Consider the following 6,000-nt stretch of genomic DNA (forward strand, 5'->3'; position numbering starts at 1 on the left):
CAAATAAACATTATCTTCTATTTTATAATTTCAAGTACTTGCTTACTTACTTACTGATTAACCACTGAGAGTTGAATCTTACATACACTACTTAACCTATTACAAGACTGATATTTGGTAGCACCAGAGTCCTAAATGACTAACAATAATTCAAACAACAATGACTACAATGCTGATATGGCTGAACTGATCAAGAGGTTCACTACTGCTATGACTGATAGCAAACAAACAAGAATCAAAGAACCTGAGGTGTACGATGGTACTCGTGATGCTCTTTTGATTGATGGCTGGGTAAGATCCATTGAGAGATTTACCACTTTTAACTCCTGGACTCCTGAACGTAGTTGTTTATATGCTACTACTTATTGCGTGATCGTGCTGACGCTTGGTTTAGAACAATTGAACTGACTGATGAAGCCCCTACTACTTGGCTAGAACTGAAAAGATTAATTATTGAATTTTTCAGACCTGACAACTCAACAAGAATTGCGCGTGACAAACTTGCTTCTTTAAAACAGACAGGTGATTTGGTCACCTACATTAATGAATTTATGGACGTTAAATTGGCTATTCCTACTATGACTGATGAAGAAGGATGTGACAAGTTTGTTCGTGGTCTGACAAGCAAGCAAATGAGATCGCATATTCGCCAGTATGATGCGGATACGTTGAAACAAGCAATTCAAGCTGCACTTGCTTTTGACAGTGCTCAGCAAGAAGAAAACTATCCGTATATTCCCCGCTCATCCCACGTCAAAACTAGAATTGATGACCCTATGGATTTGGATGTTGCAGAAGAAATTAACTATGTCCGAAATGATAGTTACGGACGTGGAAATAACAACGGTTATTCACGTAACAACAATAACAACTTTTCTCGTGGTAACAACAGTAATTACTCTCGAAATAATGGTCGTAACAATGGAAATTATTATGCTCGTAACGGAAACAACAATTCTAATAGTAACACTTCTTGTTATTATTGTCACAAGTCTGGTCATATAAAGAGGAATTGTCGTACTCGTTTGTCTGATATCAAGAAATTGGATGAACAACACTCAAAACGGGATTTTCAGTCAATGTAGTTGAAGAACAGGAAGTTCACCTACTTGACACAGATAACTATAACAATTTTCCTGAAAATAAAAACTTGATTGATTTTGACCTCTACTCTTCTGATTCTAAACTAGATAGTACACTCTATCCTACACTTAATCCAACCAAATACAACAGTGATCCAACTGATAATAATAACTCAACTACTCCTCAGCATGTGGTGATTGAAACTCTGCCAATTATATATCCAAAATCTTTTATTGATGATTTACAACATATATCTGATCTAAATGCTATGGCTACTACCTTACCGCTATATCCTGTCATTTACAATGGTCAAGTTATACAAGTTCTGATTGATTCCGGCGCTAGTGAAAACTATGTATCTCCTCATGTTATTCGATCCCTTGATAGGTGTAATCTTATTCCAGTCGAAGATCGTCATGTCGAAACTGCTGGTGGTATGGTATCCCAAATCAAGCACAAGGTGGAAATGATTCTCAATTTAAATGGTGTTCAAGACAAGATCACAGCCTTTGTATTCACTACTAAATTCGATTTGATCCTTGGTCGTTCTTGGTTGAAACAGACTAAACCTTTGCCTGATTGGAACACAGATACCTGGTATTTAAATAATGGACGTGTCAAATTATCTCCATGCACCAATATTAAACGTTACTCACCTACTTCCCTCCCTAATTTAAATTATCTCATTACACACAAGCAAGCAGATCGTATCATTAAAAAAGGTGGTGAAAGCTTCCTTTTTGTTATCAAACCCATTCAACCTGATAGTGTATATTCACTCGACAAAACTGCTTACTGGAATGATTTAGTTCAAGAGTTTACTGATGTCTTCAAAGATACTTTACCTGGTCTCCCACCCGATCGTGGCATTCATCATTTAATTGATACTGGTGATGCTCAACCTGTTTCTCGTCCACCTTACAAAATGAGTCCACTGGAACTTGAAGAATTACAAAAACAATTGACGGAACTGCTAAAATTAGGATTAATCAAACCTAGCTCTTCTCCTTGGGGTGCTGGTGTATTGTTTGTTAGAAAGAAGCCGGACCCTGGATCCAATAAACCTGGTTCACTTCGTATGTGTGTTGATTATAGATCGGTGAACAAATACACGGTTCGTAACAGTTCCAGTTTACCACGTATTGATGAATGCTTGGACAAGTTGAGTGGCGCGCGTTATTTTACCAGTTTGGATTTACGTAGTGGTTACCATCAGATTCGCATTGCTCCTGAAGATGTTCCTAAAACTGCTTTTAATACTCGTTATGGACAATTCTCATGGCTCGTTTTACCTTTTGGTTTGTGTAATGCTCCCCCGGTTTTCCAAACGCTCATGAATAAAATACTTGGTGATTACATTGACAAGACGACGATTGTTTATCTCGATGACATTCTGATTTATAGCAAGACATTAGAAGAACACAAGATTCATGTTCGTCAGATTCTGGAGGTGTTAAGAAAAGAAAAACTCATAGCCAACTTGAAAAAATGTGAGTTTTGTAAAAAGGAATTAAATTTTGTCGGTTTTAGAATTACGGAGACTGGCATATCCCCAAGCCCTGAAAAAGTACAGGTGGTACAACAATGGCCAAGAATGAAAAATGTACAGGAGGTACGTCAATTTATTGGGTTTGCACAATTTTATAAAAGGTTTATCAAGAACTTCGCCTCTATTGCTGCTCCCTTAACAGACCTTACCAGAGGTACAGGTATAAAAACACGGCCGATAGTATGGAATAACGATTGTCAAGTCAGTTTTGATAGGTTAAAGAAGTTATTATCTTCCAGCCCTGTTTTACAAGTTGTACGTATGGACAAACCTTTCCGTATTGAAGTTGACGCTTCCGATCGTGGTTGTGGCGCTACTTTACTCCAACCTGATGATGATCCAAACTTGCCCTGGCATCCACTTTGTTTTGAATCCAAGAAATTTGCTGACTCTGAATCTAAGCTTCCTGCTCAAGAAAAAGAACTACTCGGTATCTTACATGCGCTACGTACCTGGCGTTGTTATGTTGAAGGTTGTCCTAAAGGTTATACTGTTTATTCTGATCACTTGCCCTTACAATATTTTCGTTCAAAAGAAAACCCACCGAATCGATTAGTAAGATGGATCAATGAATTAGAATTATACTCACCTGAAATTTTATATAAACCGGGAAAAGAAAATACCGTTCCTGATATTTTGTCTCGCATGAATTTCGAATCCGATAGTCAATCTACCGCTGATGTTAAACCAATGGAACCCGATTATTTGTATGTTACTTGGACACAATTACCTGCCAAACTTCGAAGTGACTGGCCCATGTTACTCCTCCCAGAAACGCGGAAAAAGGTAAAATCTGCTGAAGTCAAAGCCATACTTGATAAAGAAGAAAAATATTTTCATGTTACTGCTAATCAAGTGTATCGAAAGATCGCTGTAGATGCAAAGACTGGTATAAAACTTGTTCCTTTTTTACCTTTTGCTGAACGTGCTGATACTGTTGCTCGATATCATGATTCTTTTGGTCATGCTGGTTACAAAACCTTGCTTAAAATGTTGATCCCTCGTTTTTGGTGGCCGTCTATGCGTTTAGATATTCAACAATGGATTAGTGTATGCCCTTCTTGCCAAGTAAATAGTCGTAAAGGTCTTGCTCATCATGATGAAATGCACCCGCTAAAAGTTCCTACTGCTTTTGATCGCTGGCATCTTGATTTTTTGGATTTACCAACAACTTTAAAGGGTAATCGCTGGCTTTTGGTAGGTGTCGATTATGCTACAAATTGGTGTGTAGCTCGTGCTGTTCCCGTTGCTTCCAAAGAAGTTGTTGCTGACTTTATCTATGAAGAGATTGTCATGAATTTCGGTGTAATGTCTGAAATTTGCACAGACAGAGGAGCTAATTTTACGAGTGGTCTTGTTCAAGAATACATCAAACGAATTGGATCAAAGTTCAAGTTGACTTCTGCCTACCATCCCCGTACAAATGCTAAAGCTGAAAGGTTTAATGGTGTAATTAAACAAATGTTACGTAAATATACAAATGGCGCTCTTCATCGTTGGGATGATTTTGTACATGCTGCTCTCTGGGCATGTCGTATTCGTTTGCATACCACTACTGGATTTAGCCCATTTTATTTAACGTATGGTCGTGAGCCTCGTCTTCCTGGTGATGTTTTACATCCTTATATTGATGAAGCTACTTTCAATGACCCTCGTACTGTTGCTGATATTACCTCTCGTGAACTCGCTGATTTAGGTCAGCATCGTGCCGCCGCTGAATTTAGACTCAAGGCTATGGCTGAAAAAGACAAAATTCGTTGGGATGCTGCTATAAAGAAAATCACTTTCGAACCTGGTGATATGGTTATGCTCACTCATGAAGGTCGTTATGGTTTAGAGCCAAAATTCAAAGGTCCCTTTATTGTAGTAGAAGTTTTTCCTGATTTTGGTACGTATAAATTACAAACCCTTGCTGGTGAACCATTAAAGTCACTTGTTCATGTTGATAGATTGCGTATTGCACGTGGTGATCGTCCTGAAGAACCCTGGTATGATCCTACTTCTGCTCGCCGTGAATACAATACTATCATGAAAGACTTGGATAACTCTGCTGAAACCCTTAAAGGTGACCACATTGATCCTCTACAACCTGACTTTGTTCAAAATTTTGCCCATGATCCCACTGTTCCTCCTGTTTCTACGTCCGTCTCTTCTGTTCCTTCTGTTCCTTCTGTTCCTTCTGTTCCTTCTGTTCCTGATTCTATTCCTGATTCTGTTCCTCTTGTTTCTGATTCCGTTATTTCAACATCTTCAACCGCCATTCCGCCTGAAGACACAATCATGTTGCCTGAATCTCCCAAACTCGCTATTGCAGTTGTTCCAAAAGTCCCTAGTTTACCTCCCTCGCCTATTGTTTCTAATGCTGTCTCGTCTACATCTGCCAGTGTTCAGAGTCGAACACAAGGTTTAAAAGGGGGTAATGTCAAGCCCACAATTGTCGATGGTTCTGATGCTTCTCTAAGCCACATTCCGACCCGGACTCTTGTACCCGACCCGGACTCTACCATGGATGTTGAAATGCCTCTGGAGATCGAATTACGACTAAAGAAAGCTAAACTTCTAAAAAGGAAGTTTGTACCCAAGATAACCAATGCCAATAGAAAACGGCCAAAGAAGTAACACCACTGTCGTATTTGGGTACGATCCACTTAAAGAATAATTAAGCAAATCGTCTAAATAAATAAACTATGAAATTAAAACAACCTTTGATGTTGCATATCAGCATACGCCTGTATACTGCCATACAACTTCTCCTACTTCGAGTACATACTTCTATATAAAAGATTGCATGATTGGCCTAAATACGATATACGAATGACAGTTGGATACAGAATGCTATACCACTGAGTTACGATATCACCGATCGAGAAGAGAAACTTCTCAGATCAATCAAGAATTATAAGAAAGAGAAACTTAATATTAATAGTTCTCTCAATGGATTAGCTACCCAGAGAGAGAATAGAACAGCTATTAATATAAATGGTTCATTTACTTATATATTGATATAATTATACTGCTGATAAAGAGTATAAAGAAATAGTGTATGAATTAATGGATACCTAGCTTCTACAACCAAATATACAAATATCGATAAGACATTTTATATTTGGGATCGTAATTTATTCATTACAAAGATAATGAATAAATGATCAACTATTATGTTCTATTGCCAATTACACTTGACAAACAAGTATGCATCTTTTACAGTAACCGTTGCATGATCTGATAAATAAGTGTCTCGTAATACTAAAGATTTATTAGCATACTCATGCTCCCGATCCACTGATATGGGACAACGTTATCTGGAAACAATTCTAACGAGTAGTATCCATTTAACCCAAGGCGGGAAACAAGTATAGATCTATTCC

This window comes from Mucor mucedo (genome assembly GCF_025094135.1).
Source record: "Mucor mucedo strain NRRL 3635 chromosome Unknown EV154scaffold_39, whole genome shotgun sequence".
NCBI lineage: Eukaryota > Fungi > Mucoromycota > Mucoromycetes > Mucorales > Mucoraceae > Mucor > Mucor mucedo.